Below are 12,545 nucleotides of genomic sequence, written 5' to 3'. Positions count from 1 at the left end.
TCAACTGTGAAGTCGCTCAGTCGTGTCCGACGTTTTGCAACCCCATGGACTGTAGCCTACCCAGCTTCTCCATCCATGGGATTTTACTCTTACTCCAGTAAGAGTACTGGAGTGGGTTGCCATTTCCTTCTCCAGGGGATCTTCTTGACACCCGGGTCTCCCACATTGCAGGCAGACACTTTACCTAGTGGTTTCCAAATACCTGTTTTAGTCATATAATTTATGTATAAAGTTAGTTTTGAACATTCATCACATATCAATATTTTGGGGGCTTCCCTGGTGGCTCAGATGGTGAATAATTTGCCTGCAATGCTGGAGACCCAGGTTCGATCTATGAATCAGAAAGATCACCTGGAGTAGGAAATGGCAACCCACTCCAGTGCTCTTGCCTGGAGAATTCAATGGCCAGGAGAGCCTGGCAGGCTACAATCAGTGGGTTCACAAAGAGTCAGATGTGACTGAGTGACTAAAACTTTCACTTTTCTCAAACTATTTGGGCATTTTGGTATATCTTTACTTTTCCATTTTTGTTACAGGCAGAGGGTAGAGCAAAACTTTACTTCTTAATTCTCCAATTAGAAAATGATACCATACCATCATGAGAAATAGCAACTGACATCCAACTCAGTATCAAAAGATAGGAAAGAATAATGAGTACAGAATCAAATTCTAGAGCAGTGTGATTGAAAATCACATCTGTGGACTTTGCTTATGGAAACACAGTTTACCAATGAGAAATTCAGTGAATGTGTTCACCCTTTTAATTACTTATGCACACTGTAACCAGAGTGGTTCTGTTAAAAGCAGTAACTTGTTCATATGGATTCACAGTTTAAATATAACTGTATGTTTTCCTTTTGCCCTTATGGAAAATGCTAAACATGAAATATCATATCCTGATTGACTCTTGCATCTGTCTTCAGACTCAGCTTATGTTTCTTCTTCCATGGCCAGGTAAGGTCCATCCGCTGCAGGGCTTCTTTCATGTCCTCAAGTGGATTATTCTATCTCCTGCCTCATGTATTTACATTGCCATTTTCTGCTGTTGAAGCGTTCTTCAAACTTTTTCAGGTTAATATCTGCTGTTTGTTTTTTTTTTTTCCTAGGAATCATATTCTCCCTCTCATCTCATATTTAAGACTAGTTAAGTACATTCAAGTAGCAACTGTGCTTCTTGATAACATGTGATTCACTTATTTAACATCTATTTTCCCTTCCTCCATGAAAGCAGGCATTGTGCTTATTCTATCTTAGTATCTTATAGTGTCTCTTACAATAAGAGATGTCATTTATTATTTTTGGAGACATTTAGAAATGTTATTCAAATTGACCTCATTATTAATTATTTTTTCAATGAAACTTGCTAAATTTTTAACATCTTTATTTTATAGTAAATTCAACATGGCTTTTAAATATAAGAAAAAAATGTATATCATTTGTTATACTTAGTAAAATAATTATAGTATTCTTATTATGAAATTAGACTTATTTGGTTTTGAGTATTTTCTTTTTATATCTTCAGACTTTTGTTTCCACTCATTAAATTCACACACAATCTCATATATTTCCTTTAAACCAAGTATCTAATTGCCATTTTTATTCTCTGCTTTATAATAGCTGTCATTGGATAATGGAAGAATCAATCAAACTTTTTTCCTTCATGTCCCTGCAGCAACAGAATTTTATTATTTTTACTCCAGTGACACTGAGAAGCTTGAATCAGTATTGACAAAACATCAAGTCTTTTTGAAAAATCTTACTATGATAGCACTCAGAGTTTAACCATTTCACATCTTTTATAGCCACAGAAACTCAAAATTTATTTTCCTCCCAAACACATACATCTTAATCCTTTGGAAAAGCATTCTGTTGCATTTGAAATGCATTTACCATAATTGACTTCCAAGGCATAGAACTAGGATTCATCTCCACATCTGAGAACAGAAATCAAGCCCTACACTAAAGGAGCTTTATAATCAGGTTTAGAAGATTAATGTCTATTTAGCAGTGGAAGTAGATCTTGGGAGCAATCTGAATTTATTCCTGCTACTGATAGAAAATTTGAGTTTCTAGCTGAACCAGTAGAAAAACTTACTCGTATATAAATGAATACTTTAACTCTGGAAATAATTCATACTTAAACCTCGTTCGTCATTGATATTGATTACTAGAAAACTCTTCAAAATCCCTCTGTGTTGAAATACTTCTAATTTTATTCCTGATGCTTTAATTTTTAAGTAGTGAGATAGATAATAGAATAGCCTTTTTTAGCATAGTTCACAGTTTAATCATACAATCTGATGCACAATCTTCTAATAACTTTTTCCAAATCTATCATCTGATCACTGAACTTGTCTTTTTTTTTTTTTTTTTTTTTTTTTTTGGCTTATTTCTATGTTCCTCATTTGCTCTTTATCTCTGAGAAAATATATCTTAATCATAAGCTTTGCCATTAACCAGTGCTTCTCAGACAAGATACATCATTTAATATTTGATTTCATTGTTAATTATTAAAACACTGATGAAAATTGGTTGAGGAAAATTTTGTAATGCAGTAAAATAGAAAAATAGACTATGTGTTTTATATACTTATATTTAAAAAGTGGCTATATAAAGATATTTGTTTTAGAAATTCCATTTACATGATTATCATTTGGATCTCAATGCAGAATAAATTTGTGATGATTACAGAACTTCTAATGTTGGCAATTTCCTCTTTTGGTAGTTATGGATATGAATTCAAATTTGTTTTTTTTTTTCAGTTTTATGTAAACAGTTGATAGATGCATGACTATAATTCATAACTCAGATCTCCCAACCATTATTCCAGATTTCTTGATGTTGAAGCATACTGCTGATTCTTCTTTCAATACAAACATGGAGGCTCACATCCTCTTTTTTTCTTGAGTGCTGATATTCTTTTTCTGCCAATACATTTTTCTGAAAATTTCTCTTTACTATTTATTTGATAAAAAGAATAATATCTTTAATATCTGGGGTAGCAGGCTTACATGTAAGAAAGAGTTAGCATTTTTAAAATTCAATAGTATTTGTGTGTGTGTTAATCACTCAGTAGTGTCCCACTCTTTGAGACCCCCATGGACTGTAACTTGACAGGCTCCTTTGTCCATGGGATTCCCGAGGAAAGAATACTGGAATGGGCAGCCATTCCTTTCTCCAGGGGATCTTCCTGACCCAAGGAATCAAACTCGGGTCTCCTGAATTGCAGGCAGATTCTTTACCATCTGAACCACCAGAGAAGACTTGGTGATTTCCAAAACTTTAAATATTTAAGTTGATATCATTATCGATAGAATCAAAAACAAATATTAAAGAAGATGGAAGTAAACAATTATAGAGAATTTTTCTATCTATATCTTTTAAATATACAGAAGCATATAGATATTGAAACTATGTTCTCAGTAAAAACAATTTCAAGGTTTTTTTGAGTTCAGGGATAAACTGTTACTTGATTTCAAGTTTAACTCATAAAGGGGCTTCCCTGGTGACTACAGTCCATGGGGTTGCAGAGAGTCAGACATGACTAAGCAATTAACACTCACTTTCATAACTCATAAAGGTAGCTACATTAATAGAAAGTGAAAGAAAGTGAAAGTGAAGTTGCTCAGTTGTTTCCGACTCTTTGTGACCCCTTGGACTGTAGCCTATAACACTCCTCTGTCCATGGGATTTTCCAGGCAAGAGTACTGGAATGGGTTGCCATTTCCTTCTCCAGAGGATCTTCCCAACCAGGGATCGAACCTGGGTCTTCCGCATTGTAGGCAGATGCTTTACCATCTGAGCCACCAGGGAAGTCCATATTAATAGAGACAACTTGAAAAATTAGTAATAGCAGTTCTTCAAGGAAAAATAGGTTTATATATACATATATATATATATATGCATGCATGCATGCATTCCCTATGTCATTCTATCCATTTATAATATAATTTATATAAAGGTATATATAATGTTTATATAGCTATAGATATATAGAGAGAGGTATGTAAATATTGTAGTTATGTTTACATATGCATAGAAGTAAACTGTACATCCTTCTTTCAAATTGAATTCATTGTCATATGTTTCTATTTATTATTATTATCAGTTTAAATTTTCTTTTTTAAACACTGAAAAAACACACATTTTATTTTCTCACATTGCATAGGTAAGCCCTGAAACTTTAGTTTATTTTGGTGAGAGTTTGGAATATTTATGCAGAAAGAATTTTGTGCAAATAAAACAAAGTGAAGTTAGGTTTCTTGCTCCAAAAGAGTCAAGTGTGACACAAAATATTAAATGTATGTAACCTCCATGATCTATCAAGCAGAATCAAACTTTCTAAAGGGGACAAATACAGATTGATATTTTAGAAATTACTACAGGGCATAAACTATACTTTTACTGTACCATATGCCTGACCTATTAGCAGAAATCATCCATGAAAAATTAGCATTTTTAAACAAATCTATATCATTTCATCATTGTTATGCATCTTGTTGCTGACAAAAGTTGATGATTTGAAGTCATGATTGATTTATGAGCACTGTGGAAATAAGGCAGAAAGTTGCCAAAGAATTCCCATTTAGGACAAACAATAATTACACTGAAAATTAAACTGTCTGAAATTGGAAAAAAGTGAAAGAGTCCATGACATCAGTAATTACATTGAAAATAAAATGAATATCCTAAAAGATTTGCTTCCATATAAAATTCCTCCTCTGGATAGGCAGCTGATGCCTGAAGCAGCTGGAGAGGAGCCCAAGGGGGTTTTGAGCTGCTGAGTGAGTCTGAGAGCAAGCAACTACAGCTCATCTCAGGTCCAGACTTAAAGGAAGGCACTAAAGTGGCAGATCCACAGAGCTGGAGTTACTGTGAGGAGATACTACATGTCCAAAGGGCAGAGAAGCCCCTCAAGATGGTTTGTGTTGGAGTGGCAGCTGTGTGGCACTGGAGTGACTTTGCGGTATACTCCATGGCCAGAGGCAAAGGAGGAGCCTCAGCAAGACTGTAGGGGGGTGAAACCACATTTAGAATCAAACCCAATACCCTCCAGAGACATTTAGAAGGCTCAAACAAACCTTGTGTGCACCAGGACACAGGGAATCAACAGAGACTGAGACAGAACTGTGTTTGAGTGTCTCCTGTGGAGGTACAGGTCATCAGTGGACTGCTAAAGAGTCAGGGGCTCTGGGTGCATTGGATATCACTGGGTGCAGCAGACTTGGCTATGGCATAAGCCCTGTTGGAGGAGGTCGCCATTAAACCCATTATAGAGCCACCAGAACTTAGAAAGGACAGGGAAACAGACTCTTGGAAGGCACAAATAACTTGTGCATACCAGGATCCAGGAGAAAGGAGCAGTGACCCCAAAAGAGACTGACCCAGATTTGCCCTTGAATGTCCAGCAGGCTTTGGTGGAGGCATGGGTCAGTGGTGGCCTGCTGCAGGGTTGGAAGAACTGAGTGTAGCAGTGTATGCATGAGACCTTTTGAAGGAGCTTGCTGTAATCTTCATTACCTCCACCATAGTTTGGCCCTAGGTAAATAACAGGGAGGGACAACAGCCACCGACATGAACAAAAAATTGAATTAAAGATTTACTGAGCATGTCCAGCAGAAAGTGAAGAAGAACTAAAGAGCCCATGATGAAAGTGAAAGAGGAGTGAAAAAGTTGGCATAAAGCTCAACATTCAAAAAACTAAGATTATGGCATCTGGTCCCATCACTTCATGCCAAATAGATGGGGAAACAGTGGAAAAAGTGGCTGACTTTATTTTTATGGATTCCAAAGTCATTGCAGATGGTAATTGCAGCCATGAAATTAAAAGGTGTTTACTCCTTGGAAAGAAAATTATGACCAAACTAGATAGCATATTCAAAAGCAGAGACATTACTTTGCCAACAAAGGTCCATCTAGTCAAGGCTCTGGTTTTTCCAGTGGTCATGTATGGATGTGAGAGTTGGACTATAAAGAAAGCTGAGCACCAAAGAATTGATGCTTTTGAACTGTGGTATTGGAGAAGACTCTTGGGAGTCCCCTGGACTACAAGGAGATCCAACCAGTCCATCCTAAAGGAGATCAGTCCTGGGTGTTCATTGGAAGGAATGATGTTGAGGCTGAAACTCCAATACTTTGGCCACGTGATGAGAAGAGCTTACTCATTTGAAAAGACCCTGATGCTGGAAAAGATTGAGGGCAGGAGAAGAAGGGGACGACAGAGGATAAGATGGTTGGATGGCATCACCAATTCAATGGACATGGGTTTGTCTGGACTACGGGAGTTGGTGATGGACAGGGAGGCTCGGCGTGCTGAGGTTCATGGGGTTGCAAAGAGTCAGACACAACTGAGCGACTGAACTGAACGGAGCATGTCCTCGCCCATCAGAACAAGATCCAGTTTGAATCTCAGTCAGTCTCTCCAATCAGGAAGGTGCCATAAGCTTCTTATCTTTCTCATCAGGGAGCAGACACACTGAAAACCATAATTACAGAAGCCGCCATGAAATTAAAAGACGCTTACTCCTTGGAGGAAAAGTTATGACCAACCTAGATAGCATATTCAAAAGCAAAGACATTACTTTGCCAACAAAGGTTTGTCTAGTCAAGGCTATGGTTTTTCCTGTGGTCATGTATGGATGTGAGAGTTGGACTGTGAAGAAAGCTGAGTGCCGAAGAATTGATGCTTTTGAATTGTGGTGTTGGAGAAGACTCTTGAGAGTCCCTTGGACTGCAAGGAGATCCAACCAGTCCATTCTAAAGGAGATCAGCCCTGGGATTTCTTTGGAAGGAATGATGCTAAACTGAAACTCCAGTACTTTGGCCACCTCACGGGAAGAGTTGACTCATTGGAAAAGACTCTGATGCTGGGAGGGATTGGGGGCAAGGATGAGATGGCCGGATGGCATCACGGACTCAGTGGACGTGAGTCTGAGTGAACTCCGGGAGTTGGTGATGGACAGCGAGGCCTGGCGTGCTGCGGTTCATGGGGTCCCAAACAGTCAGACATGACTGAGAAACTGAACTGAACTGAACCAATCTGATCACATGGATCACAGATTGTCTAACTCAATGAAACCATGCCCTGTAGTACCATCAAAGACAGATGGGTCATGGGGGAGAGTTCTGACAAAACACGATCCACTGGAGAAGGGAATGGAAAACCACTTCAGTATTCTTGCCTCGAGAACCACATGAACAGTATGAAAAGGCAAAAAGATGTGACACTGAAAGATGAACTCCCCATGTTGGTAGGTACTCAAAATGCTACTGGAGTTTAGTGGAGAAATAACTCCAGAAAGAATGAAGAGTCTGAGCCAAAGCAACAACAACACCCATTGTGCATGTGACTGGTGATGGAAGTAAAATCTGATGCTGTAAAGAGCAATATTGTATAGGAACCTGGAATGTTAGGTTCATGAACCCAGGAAAAGTGAAAGTGGTCAAACAGGAGATGGCCAGAGAGAATGTTATCATTTTTGGAATCAGCGAAATAAAGTGGAATGGAATGGAATAATTTAACTCAGATGACCATTATATCCACTACTGTGGGCAAGAATCCCTTAGAAGAAATGGAGTAGCCATCATAGTCAACAAAAGAATCTGAAATGTGGTACGTGGATGCAATCTCAAAAACAACAGAATGATTTCTGTACATTTCCAAGGCAAACCATTCAGTACCACAGTAATCCAAGTCTATGCCCCCACCAGTAATGCTGAAAAAGCTGAAGTTGAATGATTCTATCAGATCAGATCAGATCAGTCGCTCAGTCGTGTGTGACTCTTTGTGACCCCATGAATCGCAGCACGCCAGGCCTCCCTGTCCATCACCAACTCCCAGAGTTCACTCAGACTCACGTCCAATGAGTCAGTGATGCATCCAGGTATCTCATCCTCTGTAGTCCCCTTCTCCTCTTGCCCCCAATCCTTCCCAGCATCAGAGTCTTTTTCAATGAATCAACATGTCCAATGAGGTGGCGAAAGTACTGGAGTTTCAGCTTTAGCATCATTCCTTCCAAAGAAATCCCAGTGCTGAATGTCTTCAGAATGGACTGGTTGGATCTCCTTGAAGTCCAAGGGACTCTCAAGAGTCTTCTCCAACACCACAGTTCAAAAGCATCAATTCTTTGACACTCAGCCTTCTTCACATTCCAACTCTCACATCCATACATGACCACAGGAAAAATGATAGCCTTGACTAGACGAACCTTTATTGGCAAAATAATGTTTCTGCTTTTGAATATGCTATCTAGGTTCATCATAACTTTCCTTCCAAGGAGTAAGCGTCTTTTAGTTTCATGGCTGCAGTGATTTTGGAGCCCCCAAAAATAAAGTCTGACACTGTTTCCCCATCTATTTGCCATGAAGTGATGGGATCAGATGCCATGATCTTCGCTTTCTGAATGTTGAGCTTTAAGCCAACTTTTTCATTCTCCACTTTCACTTTCATCAAGAGGCTTTTTAGTTCCTCTTCACTTTCTGCCTTAAGGGTGGTGTCATCTGTTATCTGAGGTTATTGATATTTCTCCCAGCAATCTTGATTCCAGCTTTTGTTCTTCCAGTCCAGCGTTTCTCATGATGTACTCTGCATAGAAGTTAAATAAGCAGGGTGACAATATACAGCCTTGATGTACTCCTTTTCCTATTTGCAACTAGTCTGTTGTTCCATGTCCAGTTCTAACTGTTGCTTCCTGACCTGCATACGAATTTCTCAAGAGGCAGATCAGGTGGTCTGTTATTCCCATCTCTTTCAGAATTTTCCCTAGTTTATTGTGATCCACACAGTCAAAGGCTTTGGCATAGTCAATAAAGCAGAAATAGATGTTTTTCTGGAACTCTCTTGCTTTTTCCATGATCCAGCGGATGTTGGTAATTTGATCTCTGGTTCCTCCGTCTTTTCTAAAACCAGCTTGCACATCAGGAAGTTCACAGTTCACATATTGCTGAAGCCTGGCTTGCATAATTTTGAGGATTACTTTACTAGCGTGTGAGATGAGTGCAATTGTGCAGTAGTTTGAGCATTCTTTGACATTGCCTTTCTTTGGGATTGGAATGAAAACTGACCTTTTCCAGTCCTGTGGCCACTGTTAAGTTTTCCAAATTTTCTGGCATATTGAGTGCAGCACTTTCACAGCACCATCTTTCAGGAATTGGAATAGCTCAACCGGAACTCCATCAACTCCACTACCTTTGTTCGTAGTGATGCTTTCTAAGGCCCACTTAACTTCACATTCCAGGATGTCTGCTCTAGGTCAGTGATCACACCACTGTGATTATCTGGGTTGTGAAGCTCTTTTTTGTACAGTTCTTCTGTGTATTCTTGCCATCTCTTCTTAATATCTTCTGCTTCTGTTCGGTCCATACCATTTCTGTCCTTTATCGATCCCATCTTTGCATGAAATGTTCCTTTGGTATCTCTGATTTTCTTGAAGAGATCCCTAGTCTTTCCCATTCTGTTGTTTTCCTCTATTTCCTTGCATTGATTGCTGAAGAAGGCTTTCTTATCTCTTCTTGCTATTCTTTGGAACTCTGCATTCAGATGTTTATATATTTCCTTTTCTTCTTTGCTTTTCGCTTCTCTTCTTTTCACAGCTATTTGAAAGCCTCCCCAGACAGCCATTTTGCTTTTTTGCATTTCTTTTCCATGGGGATGGTGTTGATCCCTGGCTCCTGTACAATGTCATGAACCTCATTCCATAGTTCATCAGGCACTCTATCTATCAGATCTAGGCCCTTAAATCTATTTTTCACTTCCACTGTATAATCATAAGGGATTTGATTTAGGTAATACCTGAATGGTCTAGTGGTTTTCCCTAATTTCTTCAATTTAAGTCTGAATTTGGCATTAAGGAGTTCATGGTCTGAGCGACAGTCAGCTGCTGGTCATGTTTTTGCTGACTGTATAGAGCTTCTCCATCTTTGGCTGCAAAGAATATAATCAATCTGATTTTGATGTTGACCATCTGGTGATGTCCATGTGTAGAGTCTTGTCTTGTGTTGTTGGAAGAGGGTGTTTGTTATGACCAGTGCATTTTCTTGGCAAAGCTCTATTAGTCTTTGCCCTGCTTCATTCTGTATTCCAAGACCAAATTTGCCTGTTACTCCAGGTGTTTCTTGACTTCCTACTTTTGCATTCCAGTCCCCTATAATGAAAAGGACATCTTTTTTGGTGTTAGTTCTAAAAGGTCTTGTAGGTCTTCATAGAACCATTCAACTTTAGCTTCTTCAGCGTTACTGGTTGGGGCATAGACTTGGATTACTGTGATATTGAATGGTTTGCCTTGGAAACGAACAGAGATCATTCTGTCGTTTTTGAGACTGCATCCAAGTACTGCGTTTCGGACTCTTTTGTTGACCATGATGGCTACTCCATTTCTTCTGAGGGATTCCTGCCCGCAGTATTAGATATAATGGTCATCTGAGTTAAATTTATCCATTCCCGTCCATTTTAGTTCGCTGATTCCCAGAATGTCGACATTCACTCTTGCCATTTCTTGTTTGACCACTTCCATTTTGCCTTGATTCATGGATCTGACATTCCAGGTTCCTATGCAATATTGCTCTTTACAGCATCAGACCTTGCTTCTATCACCAGTCACATCCACGACTGGGTATTCTTTTTGCTTTGGCTCCATCCCTTCATTCTTTCTGGGGTTATTTCTCCACTGATCTCCAGTAGCATATTGGGCACCTACTGACCTGGGGAGTTTCTCTTTCAGTATCCGATCATTTTGTCTTTTCCTACTGTTCATAGTGTTCTCAAGGCAAGAATACAGAAGTGGTTTGCCATTCCCTTCTCCAGTGGATCACATTTTGTCAGATCTCTCCACCATGACCCACCCATCTTGGGTTGCCCCACAGGCATGGTTTAGTTTCATTGAGTTAGACAAGGCTGTGGTCCTAGTGTGATTAGATTGACCAGTTTTCTGTGAGTATGGTTTCAGTGTGTTTGCCCTCTGATGCCCTCTTGCAACACAACTTGGGCATAGGGTATCTCTTCATGGCTGCTCCAGCAAAGCGTAGCCGTTGCTCCTTACCTTGGACGAGGGGTATCTCCTCACCGCAGCCCTTCCTGACCTTCAATGTGGGATAGCTCCTTTACGCCCTCCTGGTTCTATGGAGACCTACAAAACCATCTAGAAATCACACCCAAAAAGATTTCGTTTCCGTTATATGGAACTGGAATGCAAAGGTAGGAAGTGAAGAAATACCTGGAATAATAGTCAAATTTGGCCTTGGAGTAGAGAATGAAGCAGGGAAAAGGCTTATGGAGTTTTGCCAAGAGAACTCACTGGTCATAACAAACACTCTCTTCTAACAACACAAGAGAAGACTCTACATATGGGGATCACCAGATGATCAATTCTGAAATCAGATTGATTATATTTTTTGAAGCCAAAGGTGGAAAAGCTCTATACAGTCAGCAAAATCAAGACTGGGAGCTGACTGTGGGTCAGATCATGAACTCCTTATTGCCAAATTCATTTAAATTGAAGAAAGTGTGGAAAACCACTAGACCACTCAGGTATGACATAAATCAAATCCGTACAATAACGGTGGAAATGACAAATAGATTCAAGGTATTAGATCTGATAGACAGAGTGCCTGAAGAACTATGGATGGAGGTTCATGACATTGTACAGGAGGCAGGGATCAAAACCATCCCCAAGAAAAAGTAATTCAAAAAGGCATAATTGTTGGCTAAGGAGGCCTTACAAATAGCTGTGACAAGAAGACACACGAAAAGCAAAGGAGAAAAGGAAAGACATATCCATTTCAATGGAGAGTTCCAAAGAAGAGCAAGAAGAGATAAGAAAGCCTTCCTCAGGTATCAAGGCAAAGAAATAGAGGAAAACAATAGAATGGGAAAGACTAGAGATCTCTTCAAGAAAATTAGAGCTACCATGGGAACATGCAAAGATGGGCACAATAAAGGACAGAAATGGTATGGAACTAACAAAAGTAGAAGATATTAAGAAGAGGTGGCAAGAATACACAGAAGAACTAGGCAAAATAGATTTTCATGACCCAGATAATCATGATGTGTGGATCACTCACCTAGAGCCAGACATTCTGGAATATAAAGTCAAGTTAGCCTTAGGAAGCATCCACTAGGAACAAATCTAATGGAGGTGATGAAATTTCAGTTGAGTTATTTCAAATCCTAAAAGATGCTGCTGTGAAAATTCTGCATTCAGTATGCCAGCAAATTTGCAAAACTCAACAGTGGCCACAGGACTGGAAAGTTTCACTTTTCATTTCAATCGCAAAGAGAGGCAACGCCAAAGAATGATCAAACTATCACACAATTGCACTCATCTTACACCTAGTAAAGTAATGCTCAAAATTCTCCAAGCCAGGCTTCAGCAATACATGAATCGTGAACTTCCAGATGTTCAAGCTGGTTTTAGAAAAGGCAGAGGACCCAGAGATCAAATTGCCAACACCCGCTGGATCATCGAAAAAGCAAGAGAGTTCCAGAAAAAAAAATCTACTTCTGCTTTATTGACTATGGCAAAAGCTCTGCATGTGTACATCACAACAAA

General features: G+C 39.3%; 1 non-coding gene across 1 annotated transcript; it reads right to left on the bottom strand.

The window, feature by feature from the left end:
• Positions 1 to 3,741: 3,741 nt before the first annotated feature.
• On the bottom strand, positions 3,742 to 3,813 carry TRNAC-ACA (transfer RNA cysteine (anticodon ACA)). Its single transcript has one exon. It is a non-coding gene; the product is annotated as a tRNA-Cys (tRNA).
• Between the last annotated feature and the right edge of the window lie 8,732 nt (positions 3,814 to 12,545).

This window comes from Bos mutus, chromosome 1 (assembly GCF_027580195.1).
Source record: "Bos mutus isolate GX-2022 chromosome 1, NWIPB_WYAK_1.1, whole genome shotgun sequence".
NCBI lineage: Eukaryota > Metazoa > Chordata > Mammalia > Artiodactyla > Bovidae > Bos > Bos mutus.
This window is presented reverse-complemented; position numbering and strand designations above follow the sequence as displayed.